Source organism: Hypanus sabinus, chromosome 8, assembly GCF_030144855.1.
Source record: "Hypanus sabinus isolate sHypSab1 chromosome 8, sHypSab1.hap1, whole genome shotgun sequence".
Taxonomy (NCBI): Eukaryota; Metazoa; Chordata; class Chondrichthyes; order Myliobatiformes; family Dasyatidae; genus Hypanus; species Hypanus sabinus.
The window spans coordinates 53,145,492-53,157,544 of NC_082713.1; the positions used below are offsets into that span (position 1 = coordinate 53,145,492).

At 37.5% G+C, this 12,053-nt stretch overlaps 1 protein-coding gene across 3 annotated transcripts in view; it reads right to left on the reverse strand.

Moving 5' to 3' along the window:
* LOC132397741 (general transcription factor II-I repeat domain-containing protein 2-like) overlaps positions 1 to 7,944 on the reverse strand; it is a 53,609-nt gene extending 45,665 nt beyond the window's left edge. For all 3 annotated transcript variants that reach the window (XM_059976506.1, XM_059976504.1, XM_059976505.1), the window contains exon 1: positions 7,862 to 7,944. The gene's annotated coding sequence lies outside the window, so the exon portion shown is untranslated. The remainder of the gene's footprint in view (positions 1 to 7,861) is intronic.
* Positions 7,945 to 12,053: the final 4,109 nt, after the last annotated feature.

A 12,053-nucleotide genomic window follows, 5' to 3' on the forward strand; every position in this document is an offset into this window, starting at 1 on the left:
AAGGTGTACCTGAGGACTTCAGGGACACCATAACTGTTGTGTTCAAAGGCAAAGGTAGCAGAGCTCACTGTGGCAATTACCAGGGCATATCTCTCCTGTCTGTTGGGTTGGGGAAAGGGGTTGTCTTAGCTTGCATTATCCTCAACTGTTTGATCACCAACATATCAGAGGCAAAACTTCCTGAGGCACAATGTGGCTTTCCACCAGGCTATAGTACTATCGACGTGGTTTTCATCATTCGTCAGATTCAAGCAAAGTGTACAGAAAAGAATTTGAAACTACTTGCCGTCTTCGTAGATCTAACCAAAGCCTTTGATACAGTCAACAGGGAGTCCCTATGGCAAGTGCCTTCAAAACTTAGGTGACCACACAGATTCGTCAATTTTGTCCATCTCTTCCACAATGACATGAATGACCTTGTAGAATGGGGAGACGTTGATGTAATTCAGCATTTCAAGTGGTGTGAAGCAAGGATACGTAGTGGCACCTATGCTGTTTAATCTGTTCCTCACGTGCATACTACACCACACACAGTTGGCACCCCACAATGTGGGATATACCTAAGGTTCAAGACTGATGGATCTCTGGTTGACTTGCATTGCTTGAAGGTCCGTACAAAAACAGTCAGTAATCTCATTCAAGAATCCCTATATCCTGATGATTGTACTCTTATGGCCCACGCAGAAGCCAATCTTCAGCTGCCTGTTGATAGGGTTGCAGAAGCCACTCGTATATTTGGCCTCACCATCAGCCTACCAATGATGGAAGTCCTGTTCCAACCCGGTCCAATGTCTACTGCCCCCACCCCATCCATCTGCGTCAGAGGCACAGAGCTTAGAACATTGGAGGAATTCACTGGAGTGAATTTTTTTTCTGGCAAGTCGACATCCTACATATGGAGAGTGTTTAAAGATCAACTGCACAGAGTAAAGGATAGGCATGTTCCAGTCAGAAGGGTGGACAAGGATGTCAAAGAGAACTTTGGATGTTGTGAGAGATGATGAAATTATTCAAGAAGAAAATGGAAAAGAAGCCAGAAGTCAGTAAAGAACTTAAGAAAGAAATTAGGAAAAGCCAAAAACGGCCATTAAATGTCTTTGGCAAGTAGGATCAAAGTTTGATGTGTAAATTTATTATCAAAGTACAAATATGACTCTATATAGAACCCTTAGTTTCATTTTCTAGTGGGCATTTTCAATAAATCCATAATAGAATACTAACCACAACAGATCATGCCAAGTTGGGCATTCAACTAGTGTGCAAGTACAAAAAGAAATTAATAATAACAATATATAAATGAGCAATAAATTTCCAGAAAAAGAGATGAAGAGTCTGTAATACAGAGTCCATAGGTTGTAGGAACATTTCAGTAATAGGGCTAGTGAAGTTGAATGAAATAATCCCCTTTGTTTGAGGGGTAATAATGCTCCTGAAACTGATGGTGCATCAAAAGCAAAAGGATATCTAGGGAGAAGGTGGGTCAAGTCAAGGATGAAGTGGGGAATATTTGTTGGGATATAGAAGACATTGGTGAGGTCCTTAGTTACCCTGTCTCTGTTCCTCCGTTGTCCACAACCAGCTCTTTGTTTTTGTGACATCGAGGGAGAGGTTGTTTTCTTGACACCACTGTGTCAAGGTGATGACTTCTTCTCTGTAGGCCAACTCTTTATTATTTGAGATTAGGCCAATCAATATAGTATCACCAGCAAATGTAATTAGCAAATTGGAGCTGTGGGTGGTGACACTGTCATGGGTATACAGAGGGTAAAGGAGGTGGCTTAAGACACAGCACTGAGAGACACGTGTTGAGGATCAGAGGGACAGAGGTGAGGGAGCCCACTCTTACCACCTGCTGGTGATCTGACAGGAAGTCCAGGATCCAACTATGCAATGCAGGGTGAAGGCTGAGGTCTCTGAGCTTCTTGTTAAGCCTGGAGGGAATTATGGTGTTGAATGATGAACTGTTGTCCAAGAACAGCATTCTCATATAGGTATCCTTCGTCTCCAGATGTGTAAAGATGGTGTGCACAGCTGTGGCTACCATGTCATCTGTCGAGCGGTTGTGTCAGTAGGCAAATTGTAAGGGGCAAGAGAAGAGATTACTGGGAACTAGACCAATATCTTATGTCATCTACAGCCACAGCCAAGATCCCGTAGGACTGGCAATTATTTGGTGTTATTCCATTATTCAAGAAGGGAACCAGATATAATCCTGGAAACTATAGACTGGTAAGTCTTATGTCAGTGGTCAGGAGGTTACTGAACAGAGTTCTTAGGGATAGGATTTATGAGCACTTGGAAAACCATGGCCTAATTAGAGAGAGCCAGCATGGCTTTGTGCAGGATAAGACATGTCTTACTAACTAGATTAAGTTTTTGACGAGGTGACGAGGGTGATTCATGAAAGTCGAGCTCTGGGTGTTGTCTGCATGGAATTTAATAAGGCATTTGACAAGGTTCTTCATAGGAAGCACATGCAGAAGATCCATTATAAATTTGCTGTTTTGATTCAGAACTGGCCTGCCCATAGAAGACAGGGGGTATGGTTGAAGGGACTTATTCTGCTTGGTGGTCCATGATTGGTAGTGTTCTGTAAAGATCTGTACTGGGACCCCTGTTGTTTGCAATGTTTATAAATGACCTAGCTGAATATGTAGAATGGGTGAGCTAGTAAGTTTGCATTTGATACAAAGATTGGTAGTGTAGAAGACTGGCAAAGAATACAAAAGGATATAGATCAGTTGCAGATACAATATGAGTGGAGAAAAGGCAAATGGAGTTTAACCTGGCCAAATGTAAAGTGTTGCATCTTGGTAGATCAAATGGAAAGAGGTAGTATATTGCTAAAGGCAAGATCCTTAACAGTGTTGATATGCAGTGGGATCTGGGTGTCCACGTTCATAGCTCACTGATAGTGGCTACACAGGTTGATGAGGTGATTAAGAAGCTATATGGCATGCTTGCCTTTATTAGTTGAGGCACTGAGTTCAAGACTTCGTCAGTAATGCTGCGGTAATTAAAATTCTAATTAAATCACATCCGGAATTTGCTCTGGTCGTCCCATTATAAAAAGGATGTTGACGCTTTGGTAAGGTTGCAGAGGAAGTTTGCCAGGATTTTGCCTGGATTAGAGGGCACGTGCTATAATGAGATGTTGGACAAACTTGGGTTGTTTCCTCTGGAGTGGCGAAGGGTGAGGGGTGATCTGATAGAGGTTTATATGGTTGCGAGAGGCATAGACAGAGTATACAGATAGTACCTTTTCCCCAGGGTCTCATACTGCAGGGCATGCATGAAGTGTGAGAAGGGTAATTTCAAAGGAGATGTAAGAGGTAAGTTTTTTTACACAGAGTGGTGGGTGCCTGGAATGCACTGCCTGGGGTGGTGGTAGAGGCAGAACCACTGGGTACTTTTAAGAGATTTTTACATAGTAATATGAACGAGAGGAAATTGGGAGGATTTTGATATTGTGTAGGCAGCCGGTATTGGTTTATTGGCCATTTGATTACTAATTTACTTGGATCATCATAACATTGTGGGCTGAAGGGCCTGTCCTTGAGCTGTACTGTTTTATGTTCTACAACTGTGGCAAAAACGCTAAAAATATTTTCAGTGTTGCTAGGCTAAGAAAGAGCATTAGTTAGAGTTTGTGGCATTGTTGGTGTTAAATTGGCAATGAAGGCCAACTGACATCACAATAGCCCCACTGATATTGATCTTCATGCCCTCATCAATGAGGCAACTGCATGAATCATGTCACAAAGGAGGTACCACATTTAAACAATTGGCATGCACACTATACTACCCAGGAAACAGTGCTAACCTTTCATCCACAGTCTGCTATGAACTCATTTCCGAGTAACATGGATAACAAACATTTAACTTTCACTCACTTTATTCTTTTTTTATTGCCACAATAACACCAGAACTATCAATAAAAATCTATCTGCTCTTTGGACAACATCCACCATTAGTTAATTAGTTGAATATTTAACTGTAACAATAACCTATTCAATTTGGCACATTGATTTGAGTCCAATGTTTGTGATTATCATAGCTGAATGATTTTTGCCATTTATTTCAATGTAAATAATTAATCTGCTACAAATCTGCTAGTTTGTACAAAGCTGGGCACGAATATGTATCCACATACAAACTCTCTATTGTTTAAAACTATAGAAAAGTCTTAAGAATTTTTTGAAGGATTATTGAGAAACAGTTGTTACTTAGAATAACATATTTATTTTATACAAATTTTTAAATTGCTTAATTGTTCGCAGTAAAGTGAAAGTTAATTACAATTTTGTTTCTATTTCACTTTCAAGTACATTCACATCATTTCAACTTATAAAAGGGCACTATTTGACCTACTATCAAACGCTGCCGTGCAAATCTGATGGGCCAAATAATAAAGTGGTGGAAAAACACAATGCATTTTAATTTATAGGTATTTTAAAGTCTAGAATCAACAGATAGACTGTACTGAACTTTCACTTCAACATTGGCTGACTTGTTGCAAAATATTGTGATATCTGGTGACATAAACATATCAATTTCTCTTCTTTTCTGTTTTGTATATTTTATCATTCATTAATTGGACCTCGTCATAAAGAGAAAGCAAGATAAATGAAATTGATGTTAATACAGAAGTTGGAGTAAATGAATTATAATGATGGAGAGTAAAGTATTAGAATTTGTGGGTGGTTTTTAACACACCACTGTAAACTAATCCAAAGCAAGCTGCAGGGTTATGATTTAGTCAAACAATTCAGGTCTTCAGGATGTGATCTTGAAATGTAGGTTGTTGTCAAATAAAGGTTCTGTCAGAAATCCATATTTGTGCATTTCAATCTGTACCTTTTTAACTCATTTTTATTGTCCCTGCCAACTGAGGCTATTTCAGAATCAATCACATTGATGGGACTGGAGCCATATTTAGGGAACTATTGTTCCTCCCTGGAAAATCATTAATGAGACATACTTTTTCACAATAGATCCATACTTTTATGGTCATCATTACTAATGACTATGAACTCCAGATTTACAACTGAATTTAAACACAAAGGTAGTGATTTCATCTTTGGTCTTCAGATTGTTAGTCAAGTTCTCTATGTATGAATCTCATATCTTAACTGCAGCACGATTATCATACCCCATCTGCAGATGTACAAGGTACTGATAGGACCATATTTGGAGTACTCCATTCAGCTGTAGAGAGTGCAAAGAAGATTTACAAGGATGTTCCAAAGTCTGGAGAATTTGAGCTATAAGATGAGGTAAGATAGACTAGGACATTACCCTGAGGAGTGTAAGACTCTGAGGGGCAAACTTATGAAGGTTTATAAATTCATGAGGGGCATAGGTAAGAAGAATGATCAGTCTTATACTCAGAATAGGGAGTCCAAAGCTATAGGGCAAAGGTTTAAAGTGTGAAGGGAAACATTTGAAGGGGACCTGAGGCTTATCTTTTTAACACACAGTAATTATTTGGAATAAATGTCAGGGAAAATTGTTGAGGCATGTATTTTGACAAGGAAATTGATAGGAAGGGTTTAGACGATGTGAGCCGAATGCAGTGAAATAAGATGAACTCAGATAGGTAACTCATTTGGCATGGATGAAGGCAATGTTTCATTGGTCTATAGCTTTATGAATCAATTACTCTACAAGTCACATTAAAGTGGGTTTAATCATATTAATCCACTAGACAACTCATTAGCTTTGAAATTGAACCAATAGCTAGACTGGATGCTCTCTCAGGTGACATCTATCTACTTTCAGCTCCATTACGCCGTAATAATAATATTTTAGAGCTGCGCGTTTTTAAGATCTTGCTTCATTATGGGTGAAAGTCTGCACTAGCAGAAAACTTTCTATTCGTGATCTGAATGTCTGATCGAGGAGTAAAAGTGCACTAGTTATGTTAACAGACTGAGAATGAGTGGAATGATTCTGGGGATGGGGAATTTTGTGGCGAGTGGGATGCTACAGGCAGTGTTTCTGATGCGTCCCTTATCAGAGTATGTATCTACCACAAATTTTAGTTGTGAGAAACTTGGGAAGTACAGCTTTATTGGTCCCAAATACGATAGGATATCCTTGTCAGTGTAGCTTAAGAATTTCCATTGCAACTGACAGATATTTGTGCCTTGTGTAATAAAGGTTATAAACTATGAAGATAAAATCCTCACTCAGAAGTCCAATCACTGTACAAAACTTTGGCTTTCTCCAAATTCACTGCATCCTCACTTTCACCTTCATTTAGCAACTGTGGACTTACAATTGTCCATTTGACACCACAAATTGCAGCCAAGTCTGTAGAGACAGTGCTCCTGGCTTCAATTGCTGGAGTTCTTTCCAATTGATAACTTGTGACAGCTCAATTATTTGCCACTGTTACAGCACACAATTAGAAAACTACAGGGAACAATGAACAAAGGACACTTGTCTTATTACAGAGACCAGTGTATCTGGGATGCTGGCCAGGAGATAGGTCTATGATTATGGTAAGGAACAAGGAAAATAGTTGAATGAAAGGTTTAACCGTGCTCGATAAATGATACAAACTGCTTATTGTGACTTCAAAGATGGTGCTGAATGCAATTACTCCTAGGAGTTTGGAAAGCTGGTAGGTTGTATTGCAACAGAACTTGAACATGCTTTAGCTACATAAACCTAGTTATCAGACCATAATGTTCTGTGCTTCAAATCAGGAATATGTCTTCTTTCGCATTTATCAAAGGTCATGTGATTCAAGTCTGTACATGAGATCTAGAGACAGACCTGAATTCTTGGCTTCAGCCTCACTCACAGAAGACATCATATTGTGAAAGCTACAGCAGAATTTGGCCATCAAATACACTCTTGTAACTTAATGGATTGGGAAAACTGGAAACATGAGCAGGATTCATTTTCATATTAACCACCGTGCATCAAAATCTTTGCAATATGAATAGAACCAATAACAAATCATAACTTTTTCCCCGTGAGCTTCAACTATAGATAATAGCATCCATGAGGGAACTTCCAAAAGAACATTGAAACCAGGCCCATTATATTTTCTCAAGAACATATGTGATTATGTTTTGTATTTTGTGATAAAGCCTATGGAAACCACTGCCAAAGAGATAACATGTGACAGGAGCATTTGAAGGAGCAGCTTTTACCTCTTATCATTTGGTTCTATTCCTTATGAAATCAATCCATTATTCTGGTCTGAACTTCTGCACACGTTTTTAGGTGCTGACCATTCTTTGCATTAGTAAATACACCAAGAAAATTATGCAAATTGAGGTCTTTATGAAAGCCCTTATTCTTTTACGAGTGCCCAGATGAGTCTTCCTATGGGGTTCTATGTATTTTATGTTAAGGAAATTTGAATGGTACGCAAAATTTATGTTTCTGCCTGCTGATGTTCCATATGCTTTATAGTCTAAGACACAAATTATACATTCAGCCCATTGTACCAATGGTTCAAGAAGAGCTTCCCAGTTTAATCCCAGCTTCCAACACATGATCCGTGTTCCTGCAGGTAAATACGATGAGGATTTCTGCCTTTACCATACTTTCAGGCATTAAGTTCTGGACTTCTAATAACAATGAGGTGCTGAAAAAATCCTTCCTCATCATATCCCACTGCTTTAAACCTTTGGACTTTGAACATTTGAAAGAGGTAACAGTGTAAAGTTGAATCAGGTTTGCAGGTCTGGCAAATGAGGCAGAGAAACACTATGAATAAGTATATTAATCATTTATTTATAATCAGTAAAAATTTGACCAAACATTCACGTTCCAGAAGTTACAGAAACTACGAAGCTGAATATTCAACAAACATACTTAGTTAAAGTGCGCACAAGCATACCTTTCCAATGGTCTTGGGGACCTCTTGCCTTAACAAAGGAAGAGAAAGCAAGCTGCTTCCATATGCTATTTTATACTCGGGATATCTGAAACGGAACAACAGGCAACTAACCAAAGGAAAAAGCAGCTGCAGTTTCTAAACTAACCAATGATGACTAAGCAATTAACATCAATCAGATTAAGCCACATCCCCCTGCCCACAGAGGATAAATATGTTGTTCCAATACATTCTATCTAGGCCTCTCCTAACTTCAGAATATAGAACATTGCAGCATAGTACTGACCCCTTGACCCACATGTTGTGCCAACTTTTTAAACTACTCTATGATCAATCTAACCCTTCACTCCCTTATTTCTTCTTTCATCCATGTACCTGTCCAAGAGGTTCTTGAATGCTCCTAATTCATCTTCCTGGCGGGGTGTTCCATGCACCCACCCCTCTCTGTGTAAAAAAAAAATTACCTCTGACATTCCCCCTATACTTTCCTCCAATCACTTTAAAATTATGCCCCCTTGTATTAGTTACTTCCACCTTGGAAAAATGTATCTGACTATTCACTCAATTTATAGCTCTTACTATCTTCTACACCTTATTTAAGTTTCCCTTCAGTTTCCTCTGCTCCAATAAAAAGAAGTCTCCTCTTCCAAACTTTGTATAGAGCTAAAATTGTCCAAACCCGATATCTTTCTGAAATTTTTCTGCTTCCTCTCCGAGAGTATAACCTTAACATTTCTGTTATGTGATTACCAGAACTGTACGAAGTGCTCAAGCTGTAGTCAAACTCATTGCAGTAAACAATATGTATCTTCCTATAGTCTAAAGTATTATTGTTAAGTGTGGGTCTTCAGCTCCCTGTTGGTAGTAGTGAAAAGAGGACATGCTTGAATGGTGAGAGTCCTTAGTGATGAATGCTGGCTTGTTGATTCATTGTTTTCTTGAAGATGTCCTGCTGATTATTCACTTTCAATTATGCTAATTCCTCAGTACGTCCTCCTTTGCCATATCACAGGGTCATCATTTCATACTTCCTAAAGCACAAGTTCAGTACATATGCATATACTGACAATCTATGTATATAAGCTCTCCTAAGCATTTATTTTTTTGTGATTTTAATTATTATTATTGTGTTCTTTATCTTATTGTGCATCAGATCCAGAGTTACACATGCATTGGAAATAACATTAAATAATCTTGAATCTTTAGTGTCTACACCCTATTTTGTGAAGACAGCCATGGATACATTAGGTATATCTTGCACTGGGTTTTATAAATTTATCACATAACCTCTTGGATTTTTTGAACTCACTGTTTTGGCATATTCAGGCACAAATTATCAAAACATTAAGCTTCCCTTTATCTCTTTCACTTAAGGATTACAAATATCTTCTATGATAGCTGGTGAATGTAGAAAGAGTAAATCAGCACTCCATTCTTCTTTTATGGCCTGATATAATGAAAAATAAATTTAAAGCCTATCTAAGCTACTTAAATAGTTTGAAGATCTAATAAATTAATAAGTTTGAGTGGCCTGGATAGAGTGGACATGGAAAAGATGTTTCAAATTGTGGGCAAGTCTAGAACCAGAGAATACAGCCTCAGAATAGAAGGATGTCCCTTTCAAACATAAATGAGGAGGAATTTCTTTAGCCAGAGAGTAGGTAATTTGTGGAATTCATTACCATAGTTGGCAGGGTATATTTAAAGGGTAGGTAAATAATTTCTTGTTTAGTAAGGAGAGAATGTTATGGGGAGAAGCCAGGAGAATGGAGTTAAGAGGGAAAATATATCATCCATGATTGAATGATGGAGCAGACCCAATGGGCCAAATGACCCAATTCTGCTTCTATGTCATAATCTTATTGCCAAATGGTTTAAGTGATTTCTTATGAAAGTTATTTAAGATTTAATAAGAAAATTTACTGTAAGAACCTAATAACAGTTCATTATTCTGAACCTCTTCCATGGCTATAATAAAATTCCTCTGCATATCAGATGGTCCATTAAAACATCCTAAAATCCAAACAGTTAGAAATTAACATTTTTTTCATCTTCAAAATTCTTGAAAGCAGAGATTTAAAGTGAGGAGTGACAGATACATGTAAGCCCTTGGGAGTCAAGAGAATGTTTGATTTACGAAGAATAGTTATGATCTGGAACTCACAATTTTTAAAGGTAATGGAAGCAGCATCAAATATGACTTTCAAAATAGAATTAGATAAGAATAATGGAAAGTAAACTGTGGACATATAAGGAGAAGAATAAAGGGAACTGCTTTGGTTGCTCTATGAAGAGCAGATGAACTTGATGGGCTGAAATTCCCTTTCTGTACCATAACAGTCTATACTTCATCTTTGATTATAATTTATAAACTTACGAGTTCAATGATTATTGCATGTGAAACTTCTCTGAATAAATGTTTATCAGATAACCATGGCAACCATATGCATAACATTACATATTTTTCATTGAGCTAAACTCCAAAAGAACAAATCAACCATGCAATGATAACATACAATGGGAATAGTAAGACTTCAAAGTCTCAATTAAGGTCAATAACAAAAAGTAATGTTTTCCTGAGGCAATCACACAGAAACTGCCAGCTCTTACTCAATGCATTTACCTATAATTACTGGAGGTGTCCTTTATATGCCCTCTGTGTTATGGACTACACCCTTATCATAGTTTTTTTCATCAACTAAATGCTTCTTGAACTGAAGGTGAATATATTCAGTATATTTGGAATTAATATACTCTCACTTCCAGCTTTATATATTTTATTCTTAAAACTATATCAAGTAACACAAACTTTTTTAAAAAATGTAAATAACACACAAACTACATTGGGAAAGACTTAAAATTCTTCATAATGAAAATGTTGTGAACATGCTGTATTACTAAGAAAAAAATAAAAGCTATATGTTAAAAATCAAATAACATGAATAATGACATTTTCATACCCTGTATGAAAATATACCTTATCTACTATCTTTAGAAATACAGTGCTGCCTGCTTAAAGCATGATTACATTTCCGTTAGTAACTGATGACACTTGCAGTTTTGTAACCAGTAACTTGTTTTAGAGCATTGCCTAGGCAACTGAATGAGTTAGAGTCATCAGGAAATTATTTTGAAATACTTAGAAGATAGGTCTCATTTAGCAAACACCAGCTACAGCAGTTTTATTGACATTATGGTTCAAATATTGTTTGTGAATCATGTAAACATATTTGTAAGACTTGTGTTACTGATTGGTCAATCCATTAGCCAATTGTATGTATACATAATAACAGCTGATGCAATTAATCTTAAAGAAACACTGATCTGATGCCAGTATGACGTGACTGGGCTTCAATGATCAATCTAATAACTTATCTTAATAACTCACTGGAAACCTGCAAGAACAATCCCACCTATGCTATTTAAATCAATATTCAGTTATTGTGCTGGACAGCACTATACTTGGGCAGATATCTGACAAGTATTTCACAATAAGTTGCAAACTTTGGACAATGGACACAAGGTCAATCTAACTAAACTGTAATGTATCATATTGGAATGCTCTTGCTGCTTATGGAGTGATAAGCACACCACAAAACTAAAGGAAATGACCATCTTTGGCAAAACTGATCTAATGGCCCTTCACTGTCTGATAATTAATGAGTTACCCAACAACAAAACACTAAGAATTAACAGTAACCAGAAGCTTAGCCAGATCATTGCTATAATTAATATAGTTAAATGAGCATGTCAGAGGCTCTGTAGGGCAAAAACGTTGTTTTTGCCCATACAAAACCATTCCTTAATCCACATAGAAAACATACAGAGGACAATGGAATGCAGTCCATCTGCTTTGCTAAATACGTCCAAAAACACTTACAAAACTGAAAACAATCAAATTCAAAGCATCTAGCATGCCTAACATTTCCTTCTTTCACCACCAGTGAATCATGACTGTACCGTTTACAATTTCAATAAAGTATAGCACAGCATAGGGAATAGCCCTTTAGCCCACATGCCATTGTTGACACTTTTTTCCATCTACACTAACTTATTTGCCTGTACTAGGTCTTTATTCTTTTATGCCTTTCCTATCTATGTAGCTGTCCAAATGCCTTTTAAATGTAGTGATTATATCTGATTCCACCTACTCCTCGGGCAATGCGTTCCAGATATCAAACTGGTCTCTCTGTGT